Source organism: Rattus norvegicus, chromosome 4 (genome assembly GCF_021556685.1).
Source record: "Rattus norvegicus strain SHRSP/BbbUtx chromosome 4, alternate assembly SHRSP_T2T, whole genome shotgun sequence".
Taxonomy (NCBI): domain Eukaryota; kingdom Metazoa; phylum Chordata; class Mammalia; order Rodentia; family Muridae; genus Rattus; species Rattus norvegicus.
In genome coordinates, this window is record NC_141537.1 from 121,760,047 (window position 1) to 121,780,943 (window position 20,897).

A 20,897-nucleotide genomic window follows, 5' to 3' on the forward strand; every position below is an offset into this window, starting at 1 on the left:
AATTTTCTACCAGGTACTAAGGAAATGAAGGTTAGCTCATCCAATCATTTAAAAGCTACTAATCGGACCATGGCCCAGCAGATGACCCCCAAGCACATAGGAGACCGCACTAATTGGAGCATGGGTTAAACATTAAACAACAAACAAATGAAGAAGGGTGTTTAGTTGGGAGACGTGTTGAGGAAATGCAGTCCAAGATTTGATCCTCAGCACCGCATAAACTGATCTCCAGTCCTTGATTTTGATATTTTGTATTTTTACATACATTTTTATGTTCATTGGTGTTTTGCCTGCTTGTATGTCTGTATGAGGGCATCGGAAGCCCTAGACCTGGAGTTCCAGAGAGGTGTAGGCTGGCATGCAGGTGCTGGAAATTGAGCCCAGGTCTTCTGGAAAAGCAGCCCATGTTCTTAATCACAAAGCCATCTCTCCGGCTCTGATTTTGATATTTTAAATGATCACCATAGCCAAGTAGAGTGACCTGTAATTCCAGGATTCAGGAGGTGGAGGAGGCATGAGGATCAAAAGTCCAAAGCCATCCTCATGCTCAGCTATATAAAGAGTGCAAAGGTAGCCTGTCCCACAGAAGACCCTGTTTTTAAAACAGCAACAAACAAAACTACACCCGCAAACAAAACACCTTACACAGGAAAATGTCTAAAAACAGAAATGTCTTTCTTGAAGCTTGGGAGGTTGGAAAGTCCAAGTTCAAGACATCAGCATAGTCAGTGTCTAGTGAGGGTTGTGGCTTTCTGCTTCCAACATGGAATGTCCTTGCTGTATTGTCACTTGGCAGAAGCAGGCAAAGAATAATGACCAGACTTGCTGAGCCATGATCTAAGTAAGACCACTAGCTGCATTTGTGACTGTCGGGTCCTCATAAACAAATTAATCACCTCCCAAAGACACAGCACTTAAAACCATAATCGTGGGGATGATATTTTTCTTTTGATTTTCCAGCTCTGCTGTTTTTAATGTTTTTCTTTCTTTTTCGGTTTTTCGAGGCAGGGCTTCTCGGTGTAACAGCCTGTCCAGGAGCTCGCTCTGTACACCAGGCTGGCCTCAAACTCAGGGATCTGCCTGCCTTTGCCTCCTGGGTGCTGGGATTAAAGGCCTGTACCACCTTTGTTCTTGGGCTCTTTTCACATTTTATTACATTTTAATTTTATGTGTATGAACATTTTTACCCCTGCCTGTATGTCTGTGTACTACCTGTGTTGCTGGTGTTCTTTGAGGCCAGAAAAGGATATCAGAGCCCCTAAGATGTGAGTTAGAGATGGTTGTGGACAGTCTATGGGTGCTGGGAATCTAACTCTGATCTTCTGGCTTCCTTCCAAGTTACATTCAACTCTCTCCCACCTCCCAGGACCATCTGCACAGGGTTGCACTGCCCACAGTGGGCTGGGCCCTCCCACATCAAAAAACTGCTCCCATAGACTTGCATCCTGGTCAGTCTGATGGAGTCATCTTCTCAGTTGCAATACCCTCTTCTCAGATCTCAGATGGCCCTCGCTTGTGTCATGTGTCTATGTACATATATACCTGAAAGTATGTGTGCCTGGTTTTGTGTGTGTGTGTGTGTGTGTATGTGTGTGTGTGTGTGTGTGTGTGTACAGACACCTGATCTTAGCCAAAGGCTAAGAGACAATCCTATTGTCTTCATAACTTGTCAGGCATTTGTTACAGTGTTCTAACGAACACAGTTCCCCAGGGAAAACTGAGGAGCTAGACTGAGAATTTGGAGAGGGGCTGAGAGGTGAAGCCTTCATGTGACCAGCTTCTCTAGAGATAGCTCCTGGGACCAGAGCTGTCAGGATTAGCACGTGTAAATGCATGTTCTAGAGCACTATCCATAGCCGTCTATGTTTCATGCTTAACTGTGCATCTTGCCTTTGGTCCGGCAGTCCTCTGTGGGATGGATGGCACTGTGCTGCTGCTCGAACAGCTTATGAACCACCTCTGTTTTCTTCTCTCTTTCTGCCACCCAGGACTGAATGCCACAGTCAGTAACATGCCATTGAGCTTTGTTCTCAGCCTCTGTCCTAGGCTGCCAAGGTATGCACGCCAATTCAGACAGGATTCCCACCTCCTCTGAGAGTCCCAAACACTTCAGCTCACTTCCCTCTTTTATAGGAGAAGGATGATACTCTCTGCTGGGTGCGGTGGCAAGTGCCTTTAATCCCAGGAGCAGAGGCAGATAGATTTCTGTGAGTTCAAAGCCAGCTGGTCTACAAAGAGAGTTCAAGGACAACCAGAGCTGTTACACAGAAAACCTCTTAAGACTCCCCCCGCAAAGGATAACAACTCCTGTGCCATAGGCAGGGTGTCCACATAACTCAAAGGGGGAAGGACACATTTTTGACTGACAAGATGGGAGGTTTCAGTCCACAGTGTGTTGCAGCATTGTGGCAGAAGGGCAGGGTAGAAAAAGGCTGCTCACCTGGTTGTTGGCAGGAAGCAGGAAGAGATCACAGGCAAGGTGCATCTGCCCAGTGATCCCTCCAACCAGGCCCTGCTTCCTACCAACCTGACATTTGTGTTCATTCCTGACAGCCCCCTGGACCTGAGCTGTCCAAAGGATCAACTCACGGAATCCAGCTGTGATCCACTCACCTCTGCTGATTCACCAGCTGAGGACTGAGCCTTCAACACCTGACTCAGTACCCAACACCGAGGAAGGCAGACACGTGAGCCCCAGAGCTGCCCCTGGTGTCTAAGCTACTGTGGCAGAGAAGACGCCATGACTGTGAGTTCCTTTCAGCACATCACACAGCCGACATCCCCTTAATTCTTACTTTGTCTGACTTCTGCAGTTACCTGCTCCCCACCTCTCACTTCACCATCATAAATATCAGAGCCACTTCCATTTACCCATTAGGTCTACACTGTGAATGGAAGCTCTGGCTGTATCTTGACCTGCCTTGTTCTCTCTGTGTGCTTCTCAGATATTCTTTGCCTAGAAAGACCCCGGAGCCTCGAAGGCTCTATTCCGGTCCAACTTCGTTCATTAATTCACTCGGCAAACATAGCCTGAACATTACGCCCGGCAGGCACAGACAGCTCAAGGTAGTGCTTGTTAGGAGACCAAGGTGAATAAGACCAAAAAGGCCCCTCCCCTACTGGAATGTATATTCTTGTGGGAGAGACAGAAAACAGAGCAGGTTAAGTGTGCATATTTAGCTCTACCTAACATGAACGGGGCTCAGAGTTCAATTTCCAGGAGTGCACAATAAAAATCAAACTGGAGACAGGTGAACGAGGGAAAGGTGTCGTATGTTAGACCATGGTAAGGGTGATAGAATCAAACAAGGAGACAGAGGTGAGCCACCTGCCTAGTCCAGCCTCACCCCCCCCTTCTCATGATGCTGCCTTTCCCCCACCACTATTCAGAAGAACTCTGCACTGAAGGGTTCACATGGCCAATGATTCTTCCCAGCTAAAATCCATGCCCTTGTCTGTTTCATTCAATGGTAGAACTCCCATGTTTGGAGCAGGGACTCCCTGGCCCTCAGTGAAATCCACAGCATTACATGTATGTTCAATGCTCCTTTGTCCCCCGTCCCTTCACTGAAGAAAAGTCCCCACTTCCCTTTAAGGGCAGTCTAGCAAAGAGGCAGTCCAGCAAGGAGTACATAGAACATTAAGGCATGTTCTAAGCAATATATCTGGCCTAAGGCCATCCCGCCCTTGATGCCCCCCACCTGGTCTAGTCTCGGAAGCTAAGGATTTAGGGCTGCTGAGTACTTGCATGTGAGACAGATGTCTCCACAGAAATTCCATTTCAAACGAAATAAGAGCACATGTCTTTCTTCCATCAACAAATCCAAGGCACCACTTGAGCACCATTCCAAAGGGGCTTGTCACTGTCTAGATACAGCTGGTCACAGGACAAGTGTGTCAAGAGGCACACCCACTTAGTGACACATCGCTGCTCACATACCTGTGGCAGGAGCAACTCCCACAAGCCAGAGAAGTTGTGACTGGGGTTCCAGTTTGGACAGCTGCTTTCTAGCAACACACATATGCTGTGGGAGGGAATAAGAGTTGATGGAGAACTCTTTGTCTCTGCCAGGAATCCAGCAGAATAAATGTTACCTGAAGAAAACAAAGAAGCTGGAGTGACCCAGGAGAATCACCTAATGTCATCAAAGAGATGGGACACTCAAGGAGGACTCCCCAGAGGAGGCAGCTGTCAGGTGACTCAGGAAGGCAAAACCTATTCTGCCAGTAAAGGAAGAGGAAGGTTACTGTCAGCAGAGACAAGCATATGTGAGGTATGGAGAGAGGGCAGGGTGTCGTAACTCAGCCTGGAAACTGCTGATGGGACATCGCTCAGCTACTCGTCAGAGAGCAGGAAACTGGACAAAGGAGTCTAGGTGGAGAGAAAATTGTGGTGGGTCCTTGGCTTGGATATGGATGGGAGACTGTTCCCATTTTCCTGATTGACAATTTGGAGCCATACTTGAAGGCAGAATGGAGTGGGCCTCACATGTTAGGGGGATTCAGAAAGTCTGTTAAGAGTGGGGAAAAACAGGTTCTGGGAGTTCACTAGCAAACGGCAGAGCTAGGGCACTACAGACCCCTCTTCAACACACCCAGGTGAGCAGCTAGGAAAGACAGTGAGGGAGGGAGTCCAGATCACTGACTGCAGTGGGTTCTGGCTTATGGGTTCTCCCTCCCCACCATCGCCAAAAGGTGTCCTAAGAGGCATGCTTTTAAGGTCTGAGACATGACACAGCCAGAATAATAGGTGTCTTTTTTCCCAAGGCAGCCTATAAAGAGTCAGGGCATGGTTTGTGTGGTCCTCAGTTTTCCAAGAGCTGGGAAGGAATAGGGGTAGGGGCAATATGGGGGTAGGGGCAGTATGGGGGTTGGGGCAATATAGGGATAGGAGCAGTATAGGGGTAGGGGCAGTATAGGGGTAGGGGTAGTATGGGGTTGGGGCAGTATAGGGGTAGGAGCAGTATAGGGGTAGGGGCAGTATAGGGGTAGGGGCAGTATAGGGATAGGGCAGTATAGGGGTAGGGGGTGGAGACTTCAGGAGATGCTGCCTGCTAGCCACCTCTGGGAGGATAGAATGCCAGATGTTCCAACCATTGCTCCAGGAGGACAGTGAGCCAACGCTGTGTATCAGTTATCTATTGGGGCAAAACGAAACCCTGCAGCCTAATGCTGAAGCCCAGCACGACAGCTAGTTAGATTAGCCAAATCAGAGGGCTCTGGATTCAGTGGGAGACTTAGGAGTTTTCTGGACACCAACCTCTGTCCTCCAGTCATGTGCTTACATGGCAACACACACACACACACACACACACACACACACACACACACACACACACACACACACCTGAAAGGGCTGCTTATTAAAAAAGGCCTACTGTTAACTTGAACAATTCTCTAACTCCTGAATTCTTATTCCAGCACATCAAGGAAAAGGGCTCCCCTGATTTGTCGGACATCTAGTGTATACCACCACACACGGCCTTGCAATATGATTTTTAAAATAACTTTAAACGTTTTAAATCTAGTCTATTTGAATTTGTGTTGCTAAGGCTGCAACTCAGAGCTTTGCACATGCTAGGCAAATGCTTTTGTTTCTACAAGTTTTATTTACTTATTTAAAAAAAAAAACCTTAAAGACGTGTAGTAGGGGAGGGGAAGGGAGTGTGTGACTGTCAGCTAGTGCACTTGGAGGTCAGAGGACAACTCGTAGGAGTCTGGTCACTCCTCTCATCCTTGGGTCCTGAGAATCCAGCTCAGGGATCAGGCTTAGCTAACTGAGCTGTCCTGATAGCACGAAGGTGAAGGCAGGCTGGCCTTGATCCTCCTGCCTCAGCCTCTTCAGCATATCTCACTGGTGTGCACCATCACAGCAGGACTGATCACTTCTTTAAAGGATTTATATTTTGTAAGCCTGTGTGTATGTGTGTATCTGTGTGTGGGTATCTACGGAGGCCAGAAGTGTTGGATCCCCTAGAGCTGCAGTTACAGGAAGCCTTAGGGTTCTCAGGACCTCTGGAAGAGCAGCACATGCTCTTAACGGCTGTGCCGTCTCTCTAGCACCTTATTTTTTTTTTAAAACCAAAGTACATACATATGGTTAAAAAACAAAACAAACCCTGGACAGCACTAAATTGCTTTAGTACAGATGTCTGTCCCACCTCTTCCTGTCCCAGGACTGCTATAAGCAGCTGTCACTCTTTTTGTTGTTGTTGTTTTGTTTTGTTTTGTCTTTTTGAGTCAGGAACTTGCTACGTAGCAGAGGATTCTCTTGAACGTGTACTTTCCAAGTGTCGGGAATCAGCCATGCCCTCCCCCCCTCACTGCAGGCAGCCTCCACTCTTGGAGCTGTTTTGTTCTGGTCGTTGGTTGCCCTGGTAGTTATGTTTACAGCTCTGGACAATGTACACTTCTTGTTATTTCTGGACACATCAAATTAAGTTGGCTTCCTGTTCTGTGTGTGTGGATTGAATTCACCTAGAGTTTGCCCTCGCCATTTTCCAGTGAGAGTTTGTCCTTGTAATTTGAGTCTTTCCGTGCTATGTCAGTCAGCTTCAAACAGTATGAGTCCCCCAGTTTTGTAAGCATGGCCATTCCAGGTACTATTTTTCCTTTTATTGGAGGTGGGGGGGTTTAGAACATGATACCCCAAAGCCGGAGCATTTGGTGTGCTTGACTAGTGTGAACCAAAGGATGTAGTCTTAGACCCAGTCTCTCTCTGATACTCTCTACTTCCTGCTGTTCCTTCTCCTCCAAGGCGAATCCTACTGCTAGACTTCACTTCCAAGTGTCTTCTCGGGGCTGAGGCCCATGAGTTGAAAGTTCACGAAAGTTCCCCAGAGCATGGTTCTGACAGGTGTTGTAAGCTGTGGGTGGTGCATGGGTCACTGGAATCATGCTATAACGAGGATTATGAGGCTCCAGATCTCTGTCTCTCTCCTATGCCTCTACTTGTGCCTACCAGACACTTCCACCATGATTCATCTCTTGCCAGAAGCCAACCGATGGAGCCATATGGTCTTGTACTCAGAAGCTTCAAAACATGAGCTCAGCAAACCTCTCTTTACTTTACCAGTCATAGGCTTGTGTATCTGAACACTTGGTGCTGGTTGGTTATTTGGGGGAGGTTATGGAACCTGTAGGAGACAGAGCCTTGCAGAAGGTCGTGTATAACTGCAGAAGCTTCAAGAGTTTATAGTCTCCGCCCACTTCCAGTTCATTCGCCCCTCCCTTTCTGTGGGCGGGATGTACTCTTTCTGCCTCCTGCTCTGGCAATCGGCTGGCTTGTTGGTCTCTCCCGTTCCCCATCATGATCTCTCTGGATCTGTAAACCAAAATAAAGTCTTTCTTCCATAACTTGATTAAGGTCATTGTTAGAATATGCGGCGCAATACCGGTGTTTTATCACAGCCAAAGAGAAGTAACTAATAATCACAGAGACGGAAAGCAGCCAGTACAATATCTTACAGACACTGCACCCGTGAACAGTAACTCCATTCTCATCTCTCTCCACATTTCCTAGCCCCATTACTTCAGTTTTGCCTCATTCTCTAAGAAATCAATTATTTAGCCAGGAGTGTGTGTGTGTGTGTGTGTGTGTGTGTAGGAGGTAGGGGCTGGAGGTGGAGGTAGGGGGCTGGAGGAAGTGGGGGTGGACAGTAGCACATGCTTTTGATCCCCCCACTCAGGAGGCAGGCAGATCTCTGTAAATTCGAGGCTAGCCTGGTCTACAGGAGCAAGTTTCAGGACAGCCAGGGCTACATAGAAAAACCCTGTCTTGAAAAACCAAAGGAAAATGAGAAAAGAAATCAACTATTTATTACTTTGATCTCTTAAAAATGGAGCCTTGATGTGAATGAGTTGCTCTGGCTGGCCTGGAACTCACTAAGATCCTCCTGCCTCCGCTGCTTGAATACTGAGATTAAACACATGTGCCCCCATGCCTGGTTCGTTTGTTTGTTTTTAGACATGGTGTCACGTAGTCCATGCTGGCCTTGAATTCATTATGTAGTCAAGAGTGACCCTGAACTCCTGATCTCCCTGCCTTTATCTTTCCAGTGCTGAGATTAAAAGTGTATGCAGGGCAGGGCTGGGATTGAACTCAGGCCCTATGCCTGTAGGTAGGCACTCTACAAACTGAGTACTTCAAAACTTCTTTAGATCTCTCTCTCTCTCTCTCTCTCTCTCTCTCTCTCTCTCTCAGTCGGAGCTGGACAATGAAACAGAATTCCTGGTGGTCATTGCTAGACTTGAATTCACTAAGATAGACCAGGCTAGCCTCCAACTTTCAGTGACCATCCTGCAGTATAAGCATACTCGCTCTACCACTCTCCACGTTGTCAGGCTGGATAAATACGATGCTTTGTTCAGCTCCCCATCCACCAGTGGACACTTGGCTTTTATCTTTTATCTCCCATGAATAATGCTGCCTGAATGTGCCTTTGCAAGCATAGTTTCAAACCATAGTTGTATTTAAAAAAATGTGGTGCTTGGTTAGACTCGGGGCCCTGTACACGCTGGGAAAATGTTCCTCACTGAGCTATAGCCCCAGCTCTCAAGCACATTGTTCTCAGTTCAGTTTGACTTTTCTTGTTAAAATGATCTTTAAATTTTTTCTTTTATTGATTTACTTATTTAGATTTATTTGTTTTAAGTATATGAGTGTTTTGCCTACATGTCTGTACATGCACCAGGTACATTTCTGGCATACCTCTAAAGAGGCTGTTGTGGAGAACAGGAGAGGGGGTCAGGGCCCTAGAACTAAAGCCACAGATGGTTATAAACCACTGTGGGTGCTGGAGATCCAAACTGGGTCCTCTGCAAGAACAGCAAGTGCTCTTAAGCCTGCAGCCCCCTTCGCCTTTAAACAACCCACTGAGTTCAGTTTGTGCTGCCTGCCTACCCAGATGTTTGGACTGTGGTTACCTGTGAGAGGCTCACACTCTTGAGGATAATGCTCTCTCCTGCCCTGAAAAGCCACCAACCCTCCGCAGCTCCTCAGTTAGGGGCAGGAGTTCATAAGCCCCTCCCCCTCCACGCTGGGATAGTAATTGTCTTCATCTTGTGGGGGGGGGAGGGGGACAACCACAGCTGCTGTGACTTCATGTGCGTGGCAGTCCAGTCAGGGCTGGAAGACACTGGTTCTCTCTGGACCTCCGTGACCTCTGGCTCTAAAGATCTTTCCACTCCTTCAGACAAGGTAGCCCTGTAGACGTTCCGTTTGTGTTGGAGCACCCCACTGGTGGTCTCTGCACTTTGGCCAAATTGTTTCTTCAGGTAAGTGTTCATTCTTTTGAGAATTGCACAGACTTGGGATAGCAATACTATGCCATGATACTTCCCCAGCTTTGGTGAGATATAATTGACAAAGAAAAGTTCTGCATCAGCCAGACATGGTAGGTGGTTGACACCTTTAAGCCCAGCTCTTTGGAAGCAGAGGGAGGATGGTCTCTGTGGATTTAGGGCCAGCCTGGACTATTTATCACGTTCCAGGACCGCCATATATCTACACAGAAAGACCTTTGCCATATAACTACATAGAGAGGCCTTGTCCCAAAACAAAACAAAAATTCTCCCCTGCAAAACCTGCACATGTTTAAGGTATATAACAGTTTTATATACGTGTGTATATTTGCATATATACATACATACTTGTGTTTATGATGATTCTACTCAGGTTCTAGCTTTCCATACTAGCTACACTACTTTTCCTTCCTCCTATCCCCCTTTTTTTAGCTATTGTTTTGTTTGCTTTAGTAATACTTATTCTAGCGAGTGTGGTATGGTTGTGTTTTTCTCATTCTAGCAATATTGACTATTCATGTGTTTATTGGCTGTCCAGGGTAGAAATACTTACTTAAATCCTTTCCTCACTGTCATGAGTTGTGTCTGAAGTATTCCCTACACTAAGCTCACACACCAGAGCTTGGTCTCCGAATGGTGGCACTTTGGAGGGGTGATGGATCCTGACAGTGTTAGTTTCACCGTGGATTAGCCCACTGATTGGCTCATACTGACTAGGCATTTTAAGAGTGAGGCCTGTTTGGAGAAAATACTCCCAGTGTGCTGTTGAAGGAACTGTCTGGTCCCTGGCTCTTTCCCCACCTTCTGCTTCCTGGCCACCTGACCGCTTCCTGCAGGTCACCACACGTTCCCTGTCATCATGTTCACCTCAGCACAGCCACACTGGTGGAGCCCAGTGAGTACAGACTGAAGCCTTTACCGAGTCAGTCTTTCCTCCTTTAAGTGGTTTTTCCTAAGCATGTAACCCTAAGCATGGAGGTGGAGGTGGAGGTGGAGGAGGAGGTGGAGGTGGTGGAGGAGGAGGAGGTGGAGGAGGTGGAGGAGGTGGAGGAGGTGGAGGTGGAGGAAGTGGAGGAGGAGGAGGAGGTGGAGGAGGTGGAGGAAGTGGAGGAGGTGGAGGTGGTGGAGGTGGAGGAGGTGAAGGAGGAGGTGGAGGTGGTGATGGTGGTGGAGGAGGAGGTGGAGGTTGAGGAGGAGGTGGAGGTGGTGATGGTGGTGGAGGAGGAGGAGGAGGTGGAGGAGGAGGTGGAGGAGGTGGAGGTGGAGGAGGAGGAGGTGGAGGTGGAGGTGGGACACCCTGCCCTGTAATCTCAGCACTTGTGAAATGGAAGCAAACGACCAGGAGAACTGGGAACATCTAGGATTCGGGAAATGTCTTAAAACAAATAAGTAAACTGGAAAAAAAATCCCCAAATCAAGATATATAGTATAAAAACAAAAATTTTCCATTTGAAATATTTTGAGTAGGGCTCCATAGAGTTCTGTGTTGTTAAAGTGTGTTTTAAACTGTGTTGTTCAACAGCATCATGAAGTGTAAGAAATATACATAGTGTGGCCTCAAAAGGTTAAGAGCATTGGCTGCTCTCCTAGAGCACCCAGATTCTGTTCCCAGCATGCAGCTGGTGGCTTACAACCATCTGTAGCTCCAGTTCCTGGGGATCTGACGCCCTCTTCTGGACTCTGAGTGCACCTGCAATGCAAGTGGCGCATAGACATGCATCCAGGCATAACATTCACACCTATAAAACAAAGTTAGTTTAAAAAACATTAAAGAAATATACTCTATTGCTTCCTGACTCCAAACCCTGGCTTAGGATTCTGGTAACCTCTTTAATTTCCTGACCAATAGGAGTGCTTGTAGGATGTTTTGTTCTTGTGTTGGATCTCAGCCATGACTCTTGACACCAGGGCTCTTCAATCCCTTGAAACTTCCTGGGTTATATGAACATTTTTTTAAAAAATTTAAGGGGTTGGGGATTTAGCTCAGTGGTAAAGCGCTTGCCTAGCAAGCACAAGACCCTGGGTTCAGTCCCCAGCTCCGGGAAAAAAACAAAAAAATAATAAATAAATAAAAAATTTAAAAAGCAGAGTTTCTCTGTGTGGCCCTGGTTGTCCTGGAACTTGTGGTGTAGACTAGACCAGCCTCGAAATCACAGAGCTCTGCCTGCCTTTGCCTCCCGAGAGCTGGGATTGAAAGTGTGCACCAGCATGTCCCACTGATATGAGCATCTTAGGACCTAATAAACAACTTTTGCAGAAGATGGAGAGGGTGACGATCCCCAGCTGCTTCAAGAATCCAAAGGATGAGATTCGGCAGCTCCCAGGGGCTGAAAGTGCAGGAGTTCCTGGAAGATTGCACCTGCTAGGAGGTGGTGAGGAAATGCCAGCCTCTCTCCACACCACACCCCACGCTCTCTTGCACATAGCTCTCTAACAGTATTCCCTATAGTGTGCTCTACAATAACTGACGGGCATCAACAAGTGCTTCCCTGGGTTTCGAGAGTTTTCTTCTTCCAGTTTGACGATTTTAGTTCTTTCTATTTAGGGTTCCAGTGGATGCTAAAACCTATTGAACTAGAACAGTGTTTGAGACACATCATTCAGCTCAGAAGTCTGTATAGACTTCTCGGCTCTTAAATGTCACCCCCGGCTTCAATCCCTTGCCCCATCCCACAGGGCTCAACTTGGTCTACCTTACACCCCTTCTCTGATTTCACCCAGTTCCAGGCACCTGGCCATAACATGCTGTTCCTCAAACCTGCCAGGCACATTCCACCTCAGGGAGTGAGGACTCAATGTTCCTCAGGCCAGGAGCATCTTTCAGCCTCCTAATAATCTGACCATCCTAATGAGGTCACCTCCATCCCCAACAATCCCGCTGTTTTGTTGTTCTTAGGATCTCTGACTTCTGCTCGTCACTGTGAGCTCATTGACCCACCTCAGGGGAATATACTCTAGGAAGATGCTACGGTTTGAATGCGATTCCCCAAGCTCAAGATTGGCGACTTACTCCTCAGAGCCACAGGGCTTTATATGGGGGCTAAAGAGGTAAGGGTCACAGGGGATGTGCCCCACAAATGGACCGATGAGTGCTGAAGAGTAAGTTAGTTACTGAGAGTGAATTTGCTGGCTACCAAAGTAGGCTGGGACCTCTCTTGTCCTTCTGCCTTCTGACATTGGCTCACATAGCATGAAAGTGCTGACGATACATGCACCAGGCTCCTGGACTTCCCAGCCTCCAGAATTGTAAGTCAGATTTCTATTCTGAATAAATTGCTCATTTTACAGAGAGATGAGAAGGACTAGTCTTGATCATTTACATTGTAATGTAATTCTAACATAGCACCACCCTCAATTAATCTTGGTGGTGTTGTGTACCAAGCATTGGGTCTCACACATGGTAAACACACACTAGCACCAAAGCTGTTAATGTGTGTGTGTGTGTGTGTGTGTGTGTGTGTGTGTGTGTGTGTGGTGGTTGTATATGTACATATATATGCTGGTGAACATATGCGTGTGTCCCTGTTTACATAGAGGACAGAATTCAACATTGGGCATCTTCTCTAACATCCATTTATTTGTATGGGAGGAGGCATGCACATGCCATGGCACATGTATGGGGGTCAAAGGATAACTTATGGGGTCCATTCTGTCTTTCTACTGTGTGGACTCTGGGGATTGTACTCAGGTTGTCTCCATGTTGTGAGGTTGCCACCAAAGAATATTAGTCAAATGTGGTTTCAAGCGAAATTGAAAGTCTTATTAGCCAGCTGGTGACAATATTGAGTGTTCAGGATCCCAGTGTGGCCCTGAGCCTTCCTCAAGGTGAACCTTTAATCACACACACACACACACACACACACACACACACACACACACTAGCCTGAGTTGACAAGAACTTCAATTAACAAGAACAGTTAGCCAGAAGCAGAGCTACAGAAGCCAAAAAGCAAGGTCAGTCCATTTCGGGGCTTTCCCAGAGCTGTGGACTTTGATGGATTAGGTATTTATCTTCATTTTGGCAGGCGGTGCTGTCTACGCGCTGAATTTTATGACCTGAATGGTGCCATCATGGAGTCAGTTGTGCTACTGTCTGGGGCCTGTTATACTTGACCCTTCCCCTTCCTCTAGGAGTTAAGGTTATGGGTTAACCGCCATATCTTGCTTTTACATGCATGCAAGAAATTCAAACTGAGGTCCCGTCCTGGTTAGCTTTTAGTATCAGCTTGACACCTTAAGTCCCAGCCTGCAATCACCTGCGGACGGGGAACTTCGAGTGAAGCATTGCCCTGTGACCATGTCTGTGAGAGACTTTCATAACTGATGATGGATGGGGGAAGCACCAGCCCTTGGCAGGAAAGCTATGAGAAAGCTAACTGAGTAGGAGCCAGAGAACAAGCCGTAAGCCGCCATCCTCTGTGGTCTCTGCTCCAGGTTCCCACCCTCCCCCGACTTCCCTCAGTGATGGACTGTGATCTGGAAATGCAAAGTGAAAGCAACCATTTCTGTAAGCGGCTTTTGGTCATCGTGTTTATCACAGCAACAGGAAAGCAAACCAGATTAGGTCCTTGTGTTTTCGTGGCAGATACTTCACCAACCGAGCCATCAAAACCTCAGTTTTTATCAGAAATGTGGGTTCTGGCTAGTCAAGCAACTTGTAGGTCACAGTCTTGAAAAGGAGGGAGAGGAAAATCTTTTAAGAAGATAGATTTGATTGGGGAGGGATGACCAGGCTGTAAATGAATAAGTAAAAAAAAAAAAAAAAAAAAAAAAAAAAACCACCAACAACAGAACATACACTTGTCACTCTCTGTTGCCTATCTCTCAAATGCTTTCTCCACCTCAGGATCTTTAATGAGGTCAAGCCCCATGAGCCCACCCCAGAACAGTATGGAGGTGGCAGCAAGGTGAGAAAATAGGAATCTCTGAAGGACACTGACTTTCAAGTTCCTGAGGAACTGCGCTTTGCCAAGAAGCACAGAAGCCTGCGGAAGACACAACACCTCAAACTCCAGGAAGGCAGCGAGTGCCTCAGGGAAGCCTTAAGGAGGCTAAGCCCAGGATTCCTCAACTGCAAGCTCTACCAACTTGCTCTCCTGGCTCTCACCGAGCTTAGGAAGCTGATTTGTGGCTTTGCCAACCAAAGAACAAAGCCCAGACCAAAACGGAAGCTGGAACTTTGGCCTAAGTCCAGGCTTCAGTTCCTGCTCTTGCTCTAACTCCAGCTCAGACTCCTAAAGATGCTTAGGCCCCACTGATGGCCATACAGGAAAGGTCTCTACCTATCAAGGGACTAAGACAGACTGCTGTGACTCCATCCCCATCACCATTTGAAGATGGTTGGTGCTCTGTACGTACTGTTTTTACAAGTAAATTTGAGGGGGGAAATGTGTTGAGTGTGGATCGGTGGTGAGTACTTACCTGACATGAACTTAGTCCTGGACTTGATTCCAGTACTAAGAAAGGGGTGTGTGCACATCCTTCTTTTCTCTCTCCTCTTTCCAGTGGCGAGAATTGAGTATAAGGGCAACCAGAATTTATTTGACATTCTAAAATTTTTATCTGTTCATTTTTATCTGTATAGGTGTTCTGTCTGCACATATGTCTGTGTACCACATGTGCATAGTGCCAGGGGAGGCTAGAAGAGGCCATTGGATCCCCAGGGACTGGAGTTACAGACAGTTGTGAGCCACCATGTGGGTGCTGCCAACCAAACCTGGGTCTTTTGCAAGAGCAGCAAGTCCTCTTAACCACTGAAATCTCTCTCTAGCCCAAAATAAAATATATTTTAATTCTTTTTTTTTTAATGTAAGGGACGTGGTTCTTAGGCTCAATCTATTTTCTGAAATGTGTGCAATATGGCTGTAAGCTTTCACTTTCCCTGGAAGATTCCCAACAGACGCTGCAATTCTATTTCCCTATCCACCTATTTATTTATTCGTTTTGATGCAGAGTCTCACTCTATATAATCCAAAGTAGACGAGAGTTCGCTATGTAGCCTAGGAAATCCTCCACCCCGGCTTCCAGAATGTGAAAACTACAGGGCTATGCCACCACACCCAGTCTGTACAGTTAGGAAACTGAGGAAGGTGGCACACACCTGTAATGCCACTCCTGCAGAGGTGCAGACGGCCCGAGCAGCACGAAGTCATGTCTTAACAAAAGAACTATGTCTGAGGCTGCAGAGATGCAGATCAGTTAATAGCACTGACTGCTCTTCCAGAGGATTGGGCCACAATTCCCAGCACACACCAGGCTGCTCACTCTCTGTAACTCCAGTTCTGATAGCCTCTGCTTTCCTCTGTGGGCAGCAGCACAGACACTGCACAGGCATACATGTCAGCAACACACACACACACACACACACACACACACACACACACACACACACTCACACACACAATATAACAACAACAACATCTGTCAGTGTTCCCTGCTAGAAGCAAGTGGCAAGGTGACAGGGTTGTAGGCGAAGAGGGGAAGTACAAGCTGCAGGGTATGCTTCCCTGACAAGTTCACAAAGGAAGCCTGACTAAACTAGAAAGTACAGTTGGTGGCTTCATGTCCCGCTTCATCCTGTCTGAAACTGGGCAGTGATGGGGAAGTGTCATAGTCATCTTTGGTCTTGAGGGGACAGTTTGAAGATGGATAAGGAAGACTGAGCATTAAAGGGACATTGGTCCCAGGTGGCTTCATGGTGACCTCTCAGTTTGTGAGAAAGAAGAAACATGTGCCTGACTGAGGAACTATGGTGTGAGTTTGTGATGCTGGACACCAACCCAGGGCCTTGTGTGTACTTGGCAAGAGTTTTGGAAGCTGTGTTCGACTTGCATGGCATTTTGGTGGGGCTTTAAGTTTGTGTATGTTTTAAGACAGAACTTCCTGCAGCCTAGTCTGACCTCAGACTTACTATGTAGCTGAAGAAGATCTTGAATATTTGATCCTCCTGCCTCCGTTTCCCCAGTGTTGCAATGTTGTCCCTATGTCCTCTCTCTCCCTCTCTTGTTCTCTCTCTCTCTCTCACTCGCTCTTCTCTCTCGTTCTCTCTCTCCCCTCTCTCTCTCTTTCTTTCTTTCTTTCTTTCTTTCTTTCTTTCTTTCTTTCTTTCTTTCTTTCTTCCTTCCTTCCTTCCTTCCTTCCTCCCTCCCTCCCTCCCTCTCTCTCTCTTTCTTTCTTTCTTTCCATTCTCTCCTTATTTTTCTTATTTTCTTTCCTCCTTCTCTTCTTCCTCCTTCTCCCCCCTCCCTTTCTCCTGCTTCTCCTTTTTAAAACAGAATCTCGCTATGCAGCCCTGGCCGGCCTAAAATTCACTGTCTAAGCTAGGCTGGCCTGGAATTCACAGAGATCTGCCAGCCTTTGCTTTGTGAGCGCTGAGAGCAAAAGCATGTCATCACATGTGTCTTACATCTTTTTTTTTCTTTTTCTTTTTTTTTTTTCGGAGCTGGGGACCGAACCCAGGGCCTTGCTAGGGCCTTGCTCCTGCTAGGCAAGCGCTCTACCACTAAGCTAAATCCCCAACCCCGTCTTACATCTTTTTGGTTAGGCTTTTTGAAAGTTTCTCACTATATAGCTCTGGCTGGTCACTTGCTATATAGATCAGGCTGGCCTCCAGTTCACAGAGATCTGCCTATTGCTGTTTTCCTCCCTTTCTTCCTCCCTTCCTCCTTCCCTTCCTTTCTTGAAAGGTCAGCCTTGCCTGTTCACCATGTAGCTCAAACTGCCCTTGAACTCCGGATTCTGCTAAGCACTAAAATCATGGTGTGGTCCGCCATTCCCAGCTCTTTCCTGCTTCCTGCCTTTCTGGGGTTTGGGTAGTGACACTAGGGATTAAACCAAGGGTCTCGGGCTAGGCAATGCTCTACCATTGAATTATATCATAGGCCAAGCTTCCCTCCCTACTTCTTTTTTTTTTCTTTTTTCGGGGCTGGGGAGCAAACCCAGGGCCTTGCGCTTGCTAGGCAAGCGCTCTACCACTGAGCTAAATCCCCAACCCCCCCTACTTGATTTAAGTTGATTTTGAGAGAGTCCCGCTATGTTGCCTAAGGTGGCTTTTTAACAGCTTTCTCCTGCCTTAGCTTCATGCATAGCTGTGATCACTGGTGTGACACTATGACTCCCTGTCCAGTTTAGTGCATTCTGTGTTTTGTTTGCTTCTTTGTTTCATTTTTTAAAAACAGGGTTCCTCTGTGTGACTGTCCTGGAGCTCACTAGACCAGGCTGGCTTTGAACTCACAGAGATCTGCCTGCTTCTGTCTCCCAAATACTGGAATTAAAGGCATGTGCCACCACCACCAGGAACATAGCAGCTTTTTATAACAATAGAATTACCTGGTCAAATATAAAATGTAATCTACTGTCTCCGGTCCTTTCAGACATTTGCTCATGTTGAGTATATATGTGATCCATATTTATAGCAACGTTAATGCTAATACTGAGTAGAGGAAGTGACCCCAATATTCATTGGCAGGTGAATGGATAAATGCGCTATATAGACACAATTGATTCGTCAGCCATAAAGAGTAGCGAAGTTCCGCTATGTCCAGAAAACATTCTTAAAATGCTGAAAACCCTGGGATGAATTGAACAAACCAGATACACAAGGATAAATAGTATGGCCCCACTAAAATGAGCTATGTAGAATAGAAAAGTAGAAAGGCAGAAGTAGCGTGTTGATCCCCAGAGCTCGGGGTTGAAGCAAAATGAGGAACTGCTGCTTCATGGCAGACTTTCAGTTCAGTTATGCAAGACGAAGAGAGTCCTAGTGGAGGCTTATGAAACACTCTGAGAGGACTTTATTGGCCCGCACAGTTAAGAAGGGCAAGACGCTGAGTTCCGTGTTATGTATTTCACAATAATTAAATATATTTTAAAATGTATCCAAGACTGATTCATATTGCACTATGGAGATGAAAGCCAGGTGAGGTGGTGTATGACAGCATTCTCAGGGCTACAGGGCAGGAAGATCAAGAGTTCAAAGTTGTTCCAGGCCAGCCTGGTCTACAGAGCCAGTTTCAGGGCAGCCAGGGCTACACAGAGAAACCCTGCCTCAAAACAAACATATGAACGAACGAAAGAAAAAGAGAAAAATGACAATGAGCTGCAGAAACATGGGGGCTCAGAGGACAGTGAACTTAGGCAGTGCCAATGGTGACTGCCAAGAGGGTTGGTTTGTGTTCTGCTGTTTTGTTTGAGCCAGCATCCTATTATGTAACCCTGGCTGGCTTCAAACTTGAACTCTTTCTGACTCAATGTCCTCAGGGCTGGGATGTGGATGATGTGTGAACCCCTGTGTCTGGCTTTACATAAATTACTTCTAATAATTCACAGTTACCCTTGACAGAGGTTTGCAATTTTCACCTTAGGATGGGGCCAAAGCCCAAAAAGTTTGAATAGCTTATTGAAGGATACATAGAATAACACTAAATTCTTCCCAGTGTCCCATGTGGCCTCTAGGAAGTTTATAGAGCTAACATATTTCTAAAGCCCTCAAGAAACTCAAAGGCTCAAATGCACTGCTTCGAGTTACAAAGTGAGGTTTAGCTCTTGGACAATACATAGCTGGTATTTACCAAGCGTTAGGTGAAGGTAAGTGGTTGGCCAATAACATTTTTTGTTTCTTGTTGGGAGGAGGGGTTTGGCTTGACTCACTGTCATGGTGGGGAGGCCTGATAGCTGAGATTCTGTGGTGGCTTGAACAGCATGACCCATCACGTGTCTGTGGATGAGGAATCAGCATGCTATCATATTAGCACTTCCAAGAACTTCAAGTGGTATGTGGAATTACCCAGCTCAAGGTAGCACTCTTTTCAGAGTTAGAGCAAGTCAGAAATCCCAGCATTTGGGTAGGTGGAGGTAAGAGGGTTAGGAGTCAAAGACCAGCCCCCTCTGCATGACAGACAGCCTGCTTTAAAAGAACGTCCGACTTGTCAAGGGCTCCGTGCATAGGCAATGTGGTCAGAGGGCTGGGTCCTTTAGAACATAGGACTGATTCCTCTTTCACAGTAAACGTGACGTGCAAGATCAACAGATTCTCAGCAGACTGCTACTCTCTCTCTCTCTCTCTCTCTCTCTCTCTCTCTCTCTCTCTCTTCCTTCTTTCTCCCTTTTATTCTTTCTTTCTCCCTTTTATTCTTTCTTTCTCCCTTTTATTCTTTCTTTCTCCCTTTCTCCCTTTCCTCCCTCTCTCTCTCCCTTTCCTCCCTCTCTCTCTCTTTCTCTCTCTTTCTTTCTTTCTTTCTTTCTTTCTTTCTTTCTTTCTTTCTTTCTTTCTTTCTTTCTTTCTTTCTTTCTTTCTTTCTGAGACAGGAATTACACTGCAGCCCAGGCTGACCTCGAAGCTCACAATCCTCCTGCCTCAGCCTACAAGTGCTGAGAAAACAAGCGTGAGCTCTCACTCTGATTGCTATTTATTTGTTTGTTAGTCTGTTTGTTGATTTTTTGCGACAGGGAACTCATTCTGTAGACCAAGCTGGCCTGGAACTCATAGAGACCCGCCTACCACTGTCTCCCGGATCCTGGGACTAAGGGTGTGAGCCACCACCGTCCAGCACTACTTCATTTTCTAAGCACTGAAAACAACTTTACAAATGATTTTAAGACAGCACTGGGCTCCGACTCAAACTTAATGCCACCATCTTTCTGTAATGCTGATCCCAAAGGGGATAGTAACTGAAAAGCCACTGCAGTGTGTGGGGCAGAAAGTCATGGATGTGGATGACAGGTGGATAAGCTTCATGCCCCTGCTCAGTCTCCATCTCCAAGAGGGCTCAGGGTGCCACTTGGACTTGAATTCCTGGCAGCAAGCACTATCTACTAATGTTCAAAGTCTTATCCTTGCAAACTGTATCTTATTAATTTTTGCAGATGTGTTGGGTCTATGTGTAGAACCCCAGAGGAAAAGATAGACTCAGGGGATCCTGACGGATTAGATTTTGCTACTCACTATGAAAGAAATACAGGCCAAAAAGGGGATGAAATGGGAAAAGGAACCTTACCTTCAGTGTGCCTGTTTCTTGGGGCTACTGAGGAACAAAGGCCAGAGTTGAAGACTTTGTATAGCACAGTCAGTGAAGTTGCTGTTGCTAGGGGAGGGGGCAGAATGTATGTCTACAAACACCAGCCTGGTGTTGAGAGAAGATTCCTTTTGCTGTGAGGGAAACTGCTGGCTCAGGGGGCAAAGTCCACTTGCCTCATGGGGTGTTTATCTGTCAGATCTATAAACCTGATTTAAGATAAACAGCAACTCACAAAAGGACATGTAGGATAGAGACAAAAGGACCCAGTGTTAAGAACTGGGACCTCCATCAGTTCTAGGTGAAATTTTATGGTAATTTCCCCCATGCCCTATCTCATAACTTATGTCCCCTAAATTGTAATTTTTTTGTCATGGTTCAGTAGGTAAAGGCACTTACCATTGTGTCTGAGGATTTGAGTTAGATCTCCACATGGGAGAAACAATTCCTACAAGCAGTTCACTCACTTCCACTCATGGATGTGTGCATTCAGGAGTGTGTGTGTGTGTGTGTGTGTGTGTGTGTGACAAACAGATGCTTAGAAATCATAATTTATACCGTCCCTTCAACTATCCTTTTGTT

General features: G+C 46.5%; 1 long non-coding RNA gene across 1 annotated transcript; it reads right to left on the reverse strand.

Moving 5' to 3' along the window:
• Nucleotides 1–5,589: 5,589 nt before the first annotated feature.
• Nucleotides 5,590–20,453, reverse strand: LOC147994954 (uncharacterized). Its single transcript, XR_015686800.1, has 2 exons — nt 20,298–20,453; nt 5,590–7,324 (listed from the first exon to the last, which is right to left on the reverse strand). It is a non-coding gene; the product is annotated as an uncharacterized LOC147994954 (long non-coding RNA).
• Nucleotides 20,454–20,897: the final 444 nt, after the last annotated feature.